Source organism: Lepisma saccharinum, chromosome 13 (genome assembly GCF_977018435.1).
Source record: "Lepisma saccharinum chromosome 13, izLepSacc3.1, whole genome shotgun sequence".
Taxonomy (NCBI): Eukaryota; Metazoa; Arthropoda; class Insecta; order Zygentoma; family Lepismatidae; genus Lepisma; species Lepisma saccharinum.
In genome coordinates, this window is record NC_139241.1 from 79,485,266 (window position 1) to 79,500,236 (window position 14,971).

General features: G+C 43.6%; 1 protein-coding gene across 2 annotated transcripts in view; it reads left to right on the top strand.

The window, feature by feature from the left end:
• Nucleotides 1–14,971, top strand: part of LOC145997453 (multiple PDZ domain protein-like) — a 382,394-nt gene that overhangs the window by 91,728 nt on the left and 275,695 nt on the right. Inside the window, exon 1 of one of the 2 annotated variants that reach the window (XM_083134521.1) lies at nucleotides 7,887–8,105. The exons of the other annotated variant lie outside the window; for it this stretch is intronic. The gene's annotated coding sequence lies outside the window, so the exon portion shown is untranslated. Of the gene's footprint in view, nucleotides 1–7,886; nucleotides 8,106–14,971 lie in introns of those variants that run through there. 2 annotated transcript variants of the gene reach the window in all.

Genomic DNA, 14,971 nt, shown 5'->3' on the forward strand with positions numbered 1-14,971 from the left:
CGGACCTCCACGCCGTCTCCTGCCTCTGAACGGGCGTCTTCGTTGCGGTGAAGGTGGATCTTGCAGCTGGCGGTTCCTTTCAGCCCCTGGAGCGTGGTGCTGTCCTCTCCATCCCTGCTGGACTAGATGAACGCGCGGGTGTTTATTCCGGTGCGACGAATCATCTTCCGGTCGGCGCCGCTTGCTAAACTTCTCACCCCTGGTTTTCTGCCTCTCCTCCTCGCACTGAAACAGATTTTCCAGTGTGAGGGACATCGCGTCGGCGTCAAACACGCATGCTCCATTGAGATGACGACGAATCTCGTGTGGGAAATGGTACACCAGAGCGGCTATTATCTCCGCCGTGGTCATTTGGGGTTGCAGAGACTTGAACTCATTGTAACGTTTCCAAAAGTACTGGGCATACGTGAGTCCTCCGCCCCTGTCGTATCGTTCGTTTCGCACCTGCATCAGCATCCTCTCGACCTGCAGGGGACGTTGAAAATAAGTGAGAAACGCTTCCTTGAACTCCTCATATGAATTGAAGTTCCCCTCGTTCCTGTCCATCCAGTTCTTGGCCCGGTCCTGCATTAAACCTTTCAGAATCAGAAGCCTATCCTCGTCTGTCAGACCTAACTCTCGGGCGGTAGAATTAAATTCCTCGAGGTACGTGGAAGGAAGAATTCTGTCAGCACCCGAAAATTTTTTGAAGTGCTTGCGGTATTCCTGGCGGCCGGTGGGTCAAAGTGTAAATCTTCGTCTCTCTGCTCGCGGCGCGGACTCAACCGTGGTGACGCAGCGTCTTCTCTTCGAAGGGGGCGGGGCGTTTCTGGAGCTCGCTGGTCGCTTCCCCCGTTCGAGCGAGTGGCGATGTCGACTGCCGGTGATGACCTCACTCGGGACTCCCGCAACGATTGTGAAGTGCCGCTGCTAGTTATGCTCAGTTGACGCACTTTCATCTCGAGGTCCTCAATCCGTTCGGAGTTTCCTTCGGCTCGAACTGAAATTTCCCGCACATGTCGCCCCAGGGAGTCTATGCCACGGTCACATGTCGCTTCCAGCTGCACGCATTGTCGGGCCATCTGCTGCATACCTTCCTCCTGGTCGCGCACGCTCTGAGACAGTGTTGCCATCTGGTTCTCTTGCCGGTCGATCCGCACGTTGGTTTCGGCGATTTTGGCTTCGACACGGGATTCGCATTCCTGTACCCGAGTGACGAGTTCTTGCGTTATCACCTCACCGGAAGTACGGATGGTCTCCTGGAGGCGGTCTTCCGTCACTCGCATCTGGGTGCTGATGGCCTCTATCTTGCTTTGGGTGGCTTCCATCTTTGATTCTAGCGAGGCTTCGATTCCGCTTCGCGTGGCCTCCATCTTGGCTTCCATCCGCAGTAGCATCTCGATGATCTGTTGGGAGTTGGTACCACTGAGGCTAGCTGCTTCGTCGACCCGTTCTGCTCTTCCCGGAGATACCTGTTGCGCGCTGGTCTCATTGGCTTGCCCCCCGCTGTTCGGTAGACTGGTTTCTTCACGCGGACTTAACGGGACATCGCACCGGGAACAAACCTGGCTAGCTGTGCCAACGTATTCACTTACTGGGAACTCCTCGCTGCAGACATCGCAAATCACCCTTACGTCAATCATGTATAAGTTCTCGATGCGGCGGTTGCGCAATTTCATGAAATCAAATATTCAACCCTCGGTCGACTCTCAATGCTCGCTGACAAGCGTAAACGTGAGCGCTCACAATATATACCAATATATATATTTAAACAATTCACAGACGAAAAAAGATAAGGGCGGTCAATTCCCCTTTTGCCAGAACTCAACTTAACGCCTAATGCCATATGCCAAACAAAAATTTTAAAATGCCTAACGCCTTAAGTAGCTGCCCTACTACCTTGACAAAAATAAACGCCTAATGTCTCAATTACCACCTCACGTCAAAATAAAAGAATAAAATCTCACAATGAAACACAGTTACATGACACCAAAATACGCCTGACGTAGCCCTTACAAAAACGACATATACCTGTGCACTGAGGGTGCTTTCGATTTAAAATATACCGGTCCCTGTGTTCGCGGCGCCAAAAATGTATGTTACGCCCTCCCTTGCCCGGGAAAACAAATGCTACCACTACCTAGATACAGGCGGCAAAATCTCCCTCGGACAAGCGAAATAGCGTTACGGTCCAGGTTAAGTTCGTGTGTAGGGACCGGTGACCAACAGTGCATAGTAATAAGCCATATCGAATAAAAACAAAGACATATGTACTTTCAAATTACCACCTCTTTACCTGTAGCCGGGAAGCGGCTAGCTGCATACCTGAAAATCACGGGTAGCGACATGCATACGAAAATGATATAGCCCAAAATTAACATGAAAATAAAAAGTATATTCTATTCATAACCAACGAAAATGGAATTATTACAGGTCCCCACACTTGCACTCTCACATTCTCTCTCAGATTCAATCCTCATGGGGTCATCGACACAAGAAATTATACATGACATGTACAGGTTTTATGACGACAAGCCCTAATTATTGCATTCTCAATTAATTTTATCTTACTTTTTGTCTAATCAGGTCATTTGTGATTTTGCTCCAGTGCTACTTAAATCCTAGCCAGCCCTTACTTAAGTTCACCTTTTGTTTTTAAAAAAGAAACTAGTCGGCGCGGTGACAATACATTACTTGACCAATATAAACAAAGGCGTCTCAACGGCAATTACATTCACGTGGGCGGACGTTTTCCTTTTACAGGACCTCACGTGGTTCCAAACATAACAAGTAACCTCCGTTGAGTGGCGCAAACATATACTCTCTAGCAGGCGGGACTTAAACACTTCGCCGCGACGAGCAATTCATATTACCAGGCAAATACTTTAACAAATAATCACATATGCGACCTGACATAGCTAGCAGCGACACAGCGCTGACACATAAAAATGAACAAACCTCAAGTAGAATATGCAATTAAGCGGGCGGCGCTTTACTCTAATAGTACGCACTTTAAACAAATACAAAGGAGCACAAACAACAATGAATTTAAGATCAAAAAAAATATCACAAGGAATAAGAAAAATTGACCTGAGACGAATAGATTACAAATGACAAGCGCGACGGGAGTTTGGTATGAAGTTCGAGTTGAGTGGGCGTTTTCAAAATGTCGACGATTTTCAAGGGCGTTCTCTAAATCAATCGGGCCGTCACGTGTTAAGGTTCACACAGATGAATACTTTACCATCTCTCAGCTTCCGGAGTGCATCCTGGCGTCTTTATGGGCGATTGAAAACACATAGTATCCACGCGAAAGGTTTCCTTGGTCGCGACGATGAAGATGCAAAAAGGGTTCAAACACCTAGTTCCCCGGCTCCTCTTCCTCTCGGGATCGGTGGATCTCCGTGGTATGGCGCGGTTCGGACGTCGCATCTGAGCGGTCGTTGTAGGCGTCGTCGGCGTCCTCGGGGCGTCAACATCTCTCTCTACATCTCTGTCGCGGCTGGTAGGCGTCGTCGGCGTCGTCAGGGCGTCAACATCTCTCTCTACGTCTCTCTGTTGCGGCTGGTAGGCGTCGTCGGCGTGGCTCGTCGTCCCTCTCTCTCTCCGTGGCGGGTAGGCATCGTCGGCGTGGCTCATCTTTCTCTCTCACTCTCCGTGGCGGGTAGGCATCATCGGCGTAGTCTCGTCTGTCATCGGGCGAATCGACGTAACGCCCTCATCTCTCTTCTTCATCTAGCCCGCCATAGTTTTCGGTGTTCCTCGTTTCTCAAAAATTATAAATGGCGTAAGGTAATCACGGAAACACGGTTTCGCTTCAACTTCCCCCAGCGGTTGAGGTAGGCGCACTCGTGTAGACTTACTGCCTATCACACACACTGGTGTTCGCACAACACAACAAAGTCCACTGTACACGAAAGGTAGCACGAAGGTGCTCTCGTTCCAAGAATCGCGGCAAAACTGTATATGGAGAGGTAGCACGGAGCTGCTCTCGCTACAAGGATCGCGGTAAGACTGTGTATCGAAAAACCATGTCCTTCGTTTTATTTGGATTTTGAAAAAGGACGCTAGGCGCACGTTGGAGTGACGCTTCCGGAGAGGTTATTCCACCACGCTCTATTGTCTCCAAACTAGGACGGACCGTGTCCGAAGTTTACTTGTGCGGATTAAGCTTCCGCCTGGCTGTCGCCCATAGCTCAATTGCAATCGCTGTCCACAAACTGATCAATTAGAACCGATTTGATCTGGCGTCCGTAATTGTCGCTTGATCGTGACGAAACTCCACACATCCGTCCTTGCACACATGCCGCTGCGCTGGTATAAGTTTCACATGAATCTGACCGTTGGAAACCGAGATATTTAAATGTTTGTCATTACGGTCGAATTTCCTAAGCTTTAGACGCATAGCGTGACCCTTCAGGTGCTCACCCTTAACACACGCGAACGTCTCGTTCCTCCCGTCGGCTTGGCAAAAATCAAATATGTAATCTTACAAATTAAAACACTCAACACTTTGAATCAACACGTCTTTTTACCGCTACATACATGAATAATAATGATAATAATAATAATGACGGTAAATCTGACTGTCACAATGTAGCTTGGCGAAAAGATATAACTGAAACTGTGGAGGGGATTGGGGCAGAGTCTTGGTGTTGTAAGCTCCGGGTCTTCACATATATAAATCCCGCCCTGCGTATGATTAAATTAATCTATAAATAAACAAATAAAAACCTCAGCGTTGCTTCCTCCGCAACACAATAAAATTTCGACTTTTTAATTAGGTCTACATTGAAATTCGTTCTACTAATAAGAAGCAATCACAAAAACCACTATAATACCGAGGTATATTAATTTTGATGCAACAGTTATGGGTTTGGAAGAAGCAACAGAATTATTGAATTGATAATGGGTGGCTAATTCTATTTCGAAATCCTGGTTCCACACATAAATTTTGCCTATCAGTTATGTAATCATGCGATTTTTCTTGTGATTAACTTACGTAGAATTAAAAGAAGAAGGAAAACTTTGTATTGAGAGCGTCAGAGAACTAATCAATCACGATGAGAATGGTTTAAACTTTAGAAGCATCAGAGGTTAAGCCGAAAAGGTCAACACAATCTTTAGATGCAGATGAAGTAAAAAAGAAAAGGTATGTCACGAAGTATCCATAAGAAAATTTTGTCTATTTGTTTTTAAGTCGACTTTTATGCTCAGATAGGCTAATCGGGACTAAACATACAGTTTAAAGTGGAGTCTGAACCAGTGTGCATTGTGCTTCCACCAGAAGAGGGGGCAGTAGATGAACCTCTTCGTTATAAGGCGACAACGTTATGGAGAAAAAATATATACAGAAAGAATTCGCAGGGAACGTGTTATATTATGACAATAGAAGATTAGTTCATTTAAGAGGGTGTATTGCCAGAGACAATATTTAAGACTTTCGGAAAGCAACGTTATTGTTCACGGAGTTAGCTGCCTTGATCCAACAGTGAAACACTGTGAAATTGAAACTACCACCTCAACTTTCGAAGTGGTATGAACTAATGAAATTTCACTTTTGGAAGAGTAAGTTATTGTTGATTCGACTGATTTGTTCTATGCGATGTCACTTTTCTTCTAATTTTGGTTAATGGCGACAATGAGGTTCAGTGGTGATTAGATGAAAGTGACGAAGGGGGAAAACAAATACAAGCAGACATTGAAAATACAACCCCCCACAAATTATTATTTTGACTGTGGTTCCAGGCGCCAGAGACTCGTTCTCCTGCAAGATTAAAGTTTCCAGGGTATACTGCTCAGGATAGAGGTTTACATTTGAGCGCTTTCGAAAAGTTACCGGTATAGTGATCAATTTCGATGAATTCCTTGTGTCACAAATCACATTCTACAAAATGTAAACCATTTGTTACCTCAGTGCATATGTTCATCTAACCCTACGTGTATCACTTCTCCCGCATGATTAACGAAGACTTACTTCAGAAACAATAACAACTTAGCTAACAGATTTTTCAATGTTACTTGACTATTACTTTTGGGCGATATTTTGTCAAAATAGCCTTTCATATGCCTGATACTTCATGCAGAGTGAACAAAGAATTGGTTTTTCCATGTGTGTGTGTTTAATTCCCAATAAGACATAACTTTTAATCCAAATATCCGATGGTGGCGATTAGGAGGAGCAAGGGGGGGAAGTTCTCCCGCCACATTTTGCTACTTGTTGCACCCGCAGTATGGCCTCTTAATGCTACCAAAGAAGTAAACTGTCCTTGCCCCAAAGTTTTGGCACCCGATAGCCGGTATTGCAAACATTCAGATACATTTGTCAGTTGTAATAACCTAGTAAGCCAAGAAGAGTGATCATTAACCCCAAGTTTCAGTCAAAATCTCATATGATGAAAATAATATGATCAGGAATATGGATTTAAATTACGAAAAAGTAATTTAATCCTTCAACATTGTCTACCATCACAATTTCTATCACTGTCGCCTAATATATAAAGTGGAGTAGGTATGTGCCTTGTATTTTTGCACTTGAAGGACAACATGTGATTACAATGTATGGCTGCGCGCACACAAACACTTCCTTGAAGTAATTGTGTCGATGGGAGACGAAGAAGTAGAACAAGATGCGAGAATAGATTAGAAAAGGAAGAGGGAAGATACCAAACACACACGCACACATACATGTGATGTGTTGTGCATGGCAGTTAAGATAAACATTTGAAGAATGGAACGAGAGAACGTGAAAGGGAGAAAGAGGTAACAAGCTGAGAAAGAAATATATAAGAAGGCATTAGGGAGTAAAACAGAAAAGATGAAAAGGAAAGGAAAAGCAGAAGGGAACTGAGGAGTGTAAGAGAGAAGGGGATACATATGCATGCATGTCGTACTATGTGTCTTACATGCATATATATATAATATTTATTTACATTTATACCTGCCCACCCTAATCTATCAATATACAGCTTCTGCCCACCCGGTCGAAAATTTCTGGCGCCGCCCCTGCGAGAGCGCTCAACTAAGCTTATATTACATTTCTTGGATCTGAAGTGAAAGAAAGTAATAATTATTTTCCCATAATTGACGCATGCGTCACTTCAGATCCAAGAAATGTAATATAATCTTAGTTGAGCTCTCTCGTGTAAAATAAATACTTCTCCTATATGAAGAAATTAGAATGTAGAAATGCTCATTAATGTCGTCGCAGAGCAAGCTGTCCTTTTCCCCACAATTGACGCCTCTGCTTGATCTTAATCACTATGTGCCGCTACCGGGTATCGAACTCGGGAACAAAAGAGATTGATTGATTGATTTGGTATATTTTAGTTCGCTTTTGTGCCAATTTTGGCTAATTGCGACGATGAGGTTGGGCGATGATAGGATGAAATTGATGAAGGGACACTCACAAAGAACATCCATGCCCAGGTCAGGATCGAACCCGGGACCCTTGCCGTCGCAGCGCGCTGTGATAACCAGCCCGCCACGGAAGCCGGTAACAGAGATATCGAAAGCTAGCAAAAAGATACAACGAAGGAAACAAATAAAAGGGAGTGACAAAGGAGAAGTAATAATTTTTTTCATATTCCAAGGTAGGTCAAGTGATCAACCCTGGGCCCTCCCTGCGGACGCCTTTGGCCTAAGATATGCGCTTGGGAACAGCATAGACAGGTCTCGGAAACGGAAGAGTTGTGTGTTAGCATATTGCGCACCACAGGCGACAACCGAATGCCATTCCATTGTTGCGTGGGTGGATTTCATTCTTGAAACAGGGAAAAGGGGGAGGGTGATCCGTGAGCAGGCAATGCATCGGAGGAAGGGAGGGGCGGGTAGAGGAGGGGAGGGGCCAGTGAAGCCTGACTCCCCACCTAGGGGGGGACACCGCGTTCAGTCAGTCGATGCCGGAGTGAACTTCGCGTCGGTCACGTCTGTAGAGACCCGTGTGTACGTCGCACTTCTCGTGGTCTTACGCAAGTGTGTTTCAGTGTGTGCTGGTGAGGATAAAGTGCGTGTGTGTGGGTGCAAGGTGGTCGAGGAACATCTGGGGGAGTGTTTACACTGCGGGCTCTCGGAACTTTGCTGTTTTCGCAGGCTGACGGGACAACAAGGCGCCGAGACTTAAGCCGGTAAGCACGTTTGTGTTTAGTTTGGATGTTGCCGAGTTTTGCTATGCCTTAGTGCACCTGGGTTCCTACGTGCCAAACAGGCATGTTGTATAACAACAGTCCTAGGCTTTGTACAGCGCGATCGTTAGTTTCGCAACGTCTTTGAGAAATGTTTCTTGTTTGTTTGTTTCAGTTACTATTATCGCTATTTTCATTCTTTTTTAATATTTTTATTTCACATCCTGATGTCTTCAACAATGGAATTCTGTTGGTTTTGTTTAATACACCTAATTGTCAACCTTACTCACATGTACGTAGTACACCTTGGACTGGCGTTTGCAGACTAGCGAGGCTTTGGCGACTGGGCCAGTGGCCGGCCAAAGGGGGTGGCTGATTTTGCCAAGTGTTAAAAGAAAAAGAACGTCAAGGGCAGGGAAAGATGGCAAAATTAGGTCTGACTACTATCTACCCCCCTTTTGAAAATCCTGGGCACGCCACTAGTCCGGACCTACGGCTAGTGGGATTCGTGTTAGGTGCTGTTAATTTGGTTTATTTAGCGTCGCTTTTCTGCCAGTTCTGGCAAATCGTGAAGATGAGGATGGAATTGATGAAGAGACATTTACAAAGATCACCAAGGCCGGAATTCGAACCCGGGACTCCTGGTGTCGTAGCGCGCAGTGATAACCACTCCACTACAGATGTCAGTTCGTATTGTATGCTGTCCATTTGCATTTGTGCTTGTCCTTTCATCCAAAGATGGCAGAGGCAAAGTAAAATAAAACTAAATCGGTCAATCAATTAGTGATGTCTTTACGTCAAAGCATGATCATTACGTTGTGGATGAGAGACTGAACGAAAATGGTAATTAATTTTGCTGTTGGGTGTACCTTGTCTTTTATAGATTAAAACACACGAACATTTGAATAAAGTATACTTCTATTCTATTTCGGCTATTTTACATCGCTTTTCTACTTCTTGCGTTAATTTCGACGACGAGAATGAATGAACTCATGAAACACACACAATGATCCATCCTTGCCTGATCAGGGATCGAATCCGGGACCTCTAGCTTCTTAGCGCGTTACGCAGAGTGCTACGCTGAGGAGAGCGGCGTTTTGGATAAAGTTTAAGGCGTCTCATGCAGCTGAATGTTATTGTACTCGGCTTTGGTGGAGACGGTCCTGAGTTCGACTCCTTGTGGGAGCTCCAACATTTCGGCGTTGACCCATCATCGTGAGACATGGTACGCGCCGCCTGGCAGGCCTTGACAGTCGCAACACAATGGAGGTCAGAATGAATTGGTAGCACGGATTAGTGATTTATGCACACACTTCCAACACCCTTCCAAAATTTCCCCGCCAACTGTATTTGTATTGTTCTCGTTTTCCTGCCACTTTTGGCTAATCGCGATGAGTGATGAAGGGACACACCACCACTCCGGCCTTGACCTCAATTTTAAAACACTGCATTAGATAATGTTTTTTTTAATCGGCAAGGAAATAGGTCGCTTCCCAGTGACACATTTTTTTTTAAAAGGGAGAGGCTTCCTATGTTTTCAAACTCTGCGCTGGGTCAGCAGTGTCATTGCCACAGAATCAGTGGCGGCGATTAGGGGGGCGTGGGGGCAGTTGCCCCCCTCCCACTTTTCCTTCACACTCTGCTAACCTTACCAAGGAAAAGAAAACTGTCCTTCACCTTCTAGTTTTATCACCTCCCCCGTTTTTGGAACCCAATCGCCGACACTGCACAGAATTATATTTGGGTGGGCTTAGTGGTTCACGAAATATTTTATCTTTTATTCTTTACACCCCCTTCCCCCCTACTCTCTCGACAGCAGTTATTGGAAACAATTCCAATGGCTTGGCTGTTCTCTATTTTAAATGTATTCAGATTGGAAATGATGTAATTAGGCACCTTTTCACCAATGAGGTCACCTGTAACGAAATGACTATCGCTGTCGCCTTCAGGACAAGGTATCTTGGGTTTCTATTCCAGGGGGAAAACATACATATCTCCCATGGCGACGTCGTTTGAGAAGCGTCATGAAGTCCTGGGTTCATTTGCTTAGTGCCATCATCAGTTCATCAATAATTCTCATCGTCGCGATTTAAGCCAGTCGGGTAGAAAAGCAGCGTAATATAACCGAAAAAAATTCAAATACTGTGATTCTGATACGAGTGTATCATCAAGTGCCTACCCCCCTAAACATTGGGTATGGCCTTTCAAACGTTCTTTACTTGCAAAATAAATACGACGGTCCGAATGACCTCAATCAGAATTGTGACAGTGTCTTTTCGAACACGAGTCTGTCACTTTAACCACTCACCCCTAATTTAGACATACAACACAGGGCACAATGGCGCCTGAAAATTTTTACCTGACGCCTGAATTTTCAATTGAGTTCTAAAAGAATTTTATTAATATTCGATTTCACTTGCACATATTTCCATTCCTTTTTTTAAAAAAATAACGAGTACACTATATTGATTTGATTTGGTTTATTTTGCTTCGCTTTTCCGCCACTTTTGAATAATCGCAAAGATGAGGATGAGTGGTTAAATCGATGAAGGGATTGGCTACTCGCAGAGAACACCCTTGCCCAGGCCGGCATTCGAACCAGAGACGTCTGGCGGAGTACAATATATGTTTTTGTTTGTGTTTTCTGTATTTTGGAGGGATATCAAATAGACACACAGAGTGCAATTTCGTAAGGATGACTGGGAGCTGACTGATGCCTATTTCGATGAGTGTCTCTTAAAAAAATGAATTACCGGTACTTTTAATCCAATCTTGTATTAATTAATGGGGTGTTTTAAGGTCTCACTCCAAATGTGTAGCTTTATCTTACTTGTTAGTTGGATTCATTGTTTATCTTAGCCCGTATTTGTTAAGAAAAAATCCTGGCCCTTGAGTAAAAAAAAAGACTGTCGCCTGAATTATTTTTAGTTTTGTCTACTCCTGTGACAGTCTAACAAAACGTAAATCGCATGAAATGACCTTATCATTATAAATGTTGCAGTTAAAATAAATGAACACAACAATGATTGAAAGACGGTAACATCCGGCAAAAATATAACCTGGGATGCGCTTTACACCAACATATACAACCTTGATGCAACAAGAAAATGTCGAAGAATGTTAAGAGCAAGGGAATACCTACCGGAAGTGTGGAAAAGTACTACGGACGGCATTATTATCTTTGTTTATACACTTCATTGTCAATAAATGAAAGTTCTGTGCCCTTGGTACCAGTTTTTCTGGAGAAAACAACATGAATCACAAATCGGTAGGTGCACCACAACAATAATCACGCCTTCTTAGTATCCGGTTTCGAGAAATAAATTGTACATGGTGAATGTAAGTCTAATTTATCATCCTCAAAGGAAGTGCAAATCCTAATCACTGGTAATGTTACGTCTACTGGTATGGAAGCATTTCCTTCAACCTTTTTGCTAGCATAAATGCTTCTAAAAATCTTATTGGTTGTTATGCTACGCGAGATGCTAAGAAAAATAGACAGATTCTGTCCGTGAAATATGCCATAGAATATGCTATGGCATCAAAATGTTATAAATTTTTTTCACTTTACACACGGTAGAATTCGATGGTAGCTGAAATGTTAAGAAAAATGTCAAGGACAATGTTTTCGTCTAAAGCGTGCCTTAGTTATTCAGAAACATAATGCCACACTTCACACAAAGCACACGCATATGGAAAGTCAACCAATCATGTTATCTTACCAATATTACTAACGATACATTCAGTATATCAATAAATTATATCAAAACAACAAATAAAGGATAGCACAAGTCACTGAAAATCATCAGAACACTAGAACAAATCGAAGCCCTGACGCAAGCAGTAGTACCAGATCGAAAGGATCTAGAAACAAAATTGACTGCGAAAAAAACTACATTGCAAGTCAATGTGGAATTTTACACAGTTGGTTCCGTCCAGGGATATTATTCGAACACATTTAATGATGTCATGTCGTGGAGACTTGTGACTCTCTGAATAATATTATCATCATAATGTTAACAGTTTTATTCAGTTAATTTCTCATTTATAGATTAACTTAGATTGAACTTTTGACATTTTTTTCGAGTCTACTATGACCACATAAAGGCTGATCGGGACTGGACCTACAGTTTACAGTGGGATCCAAACCACTGTACAATGTGCGTTCGCCGGTAGAAGCACAATTTGTGGTGTAAAATTTTAGGTTTTTAATATTTGGTTACTTCAGGAATAAATATTTACAAGTTATTGATTGATTAAGTTGTTTATTATTACCACTTCATGCACGGGTAAGGCTAATCGGCACTGGGTCTACAGTTTAAAGTGGGATCCGAACCACTATGTGCCTCCACTGGGTATCGAACCCGGGATCCCTTAATTACAAGGGGACGACGTTAGTGTGCGCTCCTCTTTTAAGTTGGACACACTGTATTTGCAAGGAATTTGTCAAAATCAAGCACCCATGTAGGAGGCCTATACAGTTTCGTATAATGCATTCTGTATATTGTTTTCCTCAACTCTCTACAATTTGAAACAAAAGACGGTCATTTTCGGCAACATAACGGCAACGCCGAGAATCAGAACTTGTTTTAATTAAACGTAAATCGCTTTCGCTCCGCCTGGGTGCAGGCAGTTCTCGACCGGTCTAACGGATGTTTGACCGGCAAACTTGCAGTAATAGGGGGTCAGCAAGCGTCACGACATGGTTCTTATTTTATCATACGAGCAAGGCAGCGTCAAATTAATGCAGAATTGCTACTATTAGCGCATTCGCCAAGGCTGTAACTGGCAATATTATGCAAAAGCAGTTTGAGTTAGTGAACTTCGCTTTGTGTTATAATGACCCACCGCAAGGGAGCGCGCATGACCTACTTCGAACGATGAATGGGTCCTATGCTGGAATTGGCGTGGATGGGAAAGAGAGCTTCCGTTGTCTTTTGTTCGCAATGGAAGGGAGGGGTGTGGGTTCTGATCCACCCTTTCCCCGCTTTCTATAGGACACGAGAGGAAATTATGGGTTTCTTTGCCGCAATGATGAAAATTACAGACTACGCAATAAGTTAATCGATATTTTATATCTCTCTTTGATTTTCGGTTTCGCTCTTGTAACTCTTGGATTAAAATAACGTAATAGGCATTTCACAGGATCTCTTCGGAAGATCGAGCTGTGTATACGGAACCCAAATAGAAGTAAATATCGCAATCCTCCAGAAATTATATAATATATTACATGTATTCTGTTTTTTAAAGGTATAGTCAGTGTTAAATTTTCACGGTCATTTTTAAGTTCTGCACGTATTTTACGGAGCTTTCAGACCGAAGCGGCACGCGACACTTGTCGCCTGGGAACGAATCAGTCAGTAGCAACATCTCACACCGTGGCGGCATGACAGGTCCACAATCCTGCGTTCGATTGGTGGAATCGTCAAGCTTGTTTGAAGTTAAAAGCGACCCGGCCACCATTAGTCTAAGGAAGGTTTCACACCAAAGGGACAGGTGACAGGTACCGCTTGAGTCTTTCACCAATCAAACGCAGGCTTCTGCGGCCTGTCATGCCACTACGATGTGAGACGTTGCTGCTGATTGGCTCGTTCCCAAGCGACAAGCGAAGCACGACGTGTCGCTTGGAAGCGAACCGTTAGTAATCAATTGAACCTTTCGAACCGAAGAAACATGGCAAGCTGCATGTGTCGCTTGCGTGTCGGTCGGACTGGGCCGTTTTCTCACTACCGTGCATCGTGTCGCCTCATGCTGATGTTCGTGCATGCGCAGTGAATGTTTTGCTTTGGACTGAATAGGCTCGTGTCGCTTGCCGCTTCGGTGCAAATTCTCCATGACGCTTGCAGCTTGTTATGTCTTTTCGGTTCGAAAGGTTCAATTGATTACTAAGGGTTCGCTTCCAAGAGATACGTGCGTGTCGCCTCGGTCTGAAATCTCCCTAAAGCGCGCGCGCGAACAACAGACCGTGCAGTTTGTGTCGCTTCGATTCGAAAGCTTGAATTTATTTCTGAGGGTCGTTATACCAAGACACACATTTCGCTTGTCGCGCGTCGCTTTTAGCTTTGGTCTAAAAGCACCCTTAGATAAATATCACCTGTTGCGTTTTAATACCGATGTAGCACCGTATTTGTAATTCTCCCCTAGAAGTAGAGGCGCTAGTGTCGAGGGGGTTAGGAGTTTGTTGTCCTAACAGCACAGGGCAAAACAATGTTGGGGTGTACGAAAGGGAAGGAGAGACGTGTAGAAAAGAGAGCTCAAATCAAAATTTTGTGGCTCAGACAGTGATGTGCGTCTACGCGTAGTCTACATTCTACACGTAGACAATTTTATACACGTAGATTACGTAATCTATGTAAACAACATGGCGAAAGGTGATAACGTAGCAAAGGGCGCCGTGGAATTGAAATAAAATTATACTGCGTATCAGTTGCTGATGTTGAGGAGAACTTTTCATACGCTACCTTCCAAATTCGAACAATTTCTCACCTAGGAAGAAACCTAATATATGAAATATTCTAGTGTTTTATGGGAAAAAGACCACTCTTGCCTCACGACTGCCATCTGTTGTTGTTTTTTGCTATTTATCTTCTTCCATAGTTGATAATAGAAGAGAAGAGAAATTTTGTTGTAAATATTATTCTTTTCATTTCGTTAGGAACCAGTATAGTTGAAAATTTCACTTTCCTTTCATGAAACCCTTGAAGAAAATTAATTTTAATGCACTTTAGATAGTCTACGTAGTCTATGTAAACTACAACCCAATGTAATTTACGTGTAGATTACGTGTAGACAACGCATGTAGACGTAAACTTATAGTCTACGGCACATCACTGGGCTCAGACTTAAATGCTTAAAATCAAATACAGTTC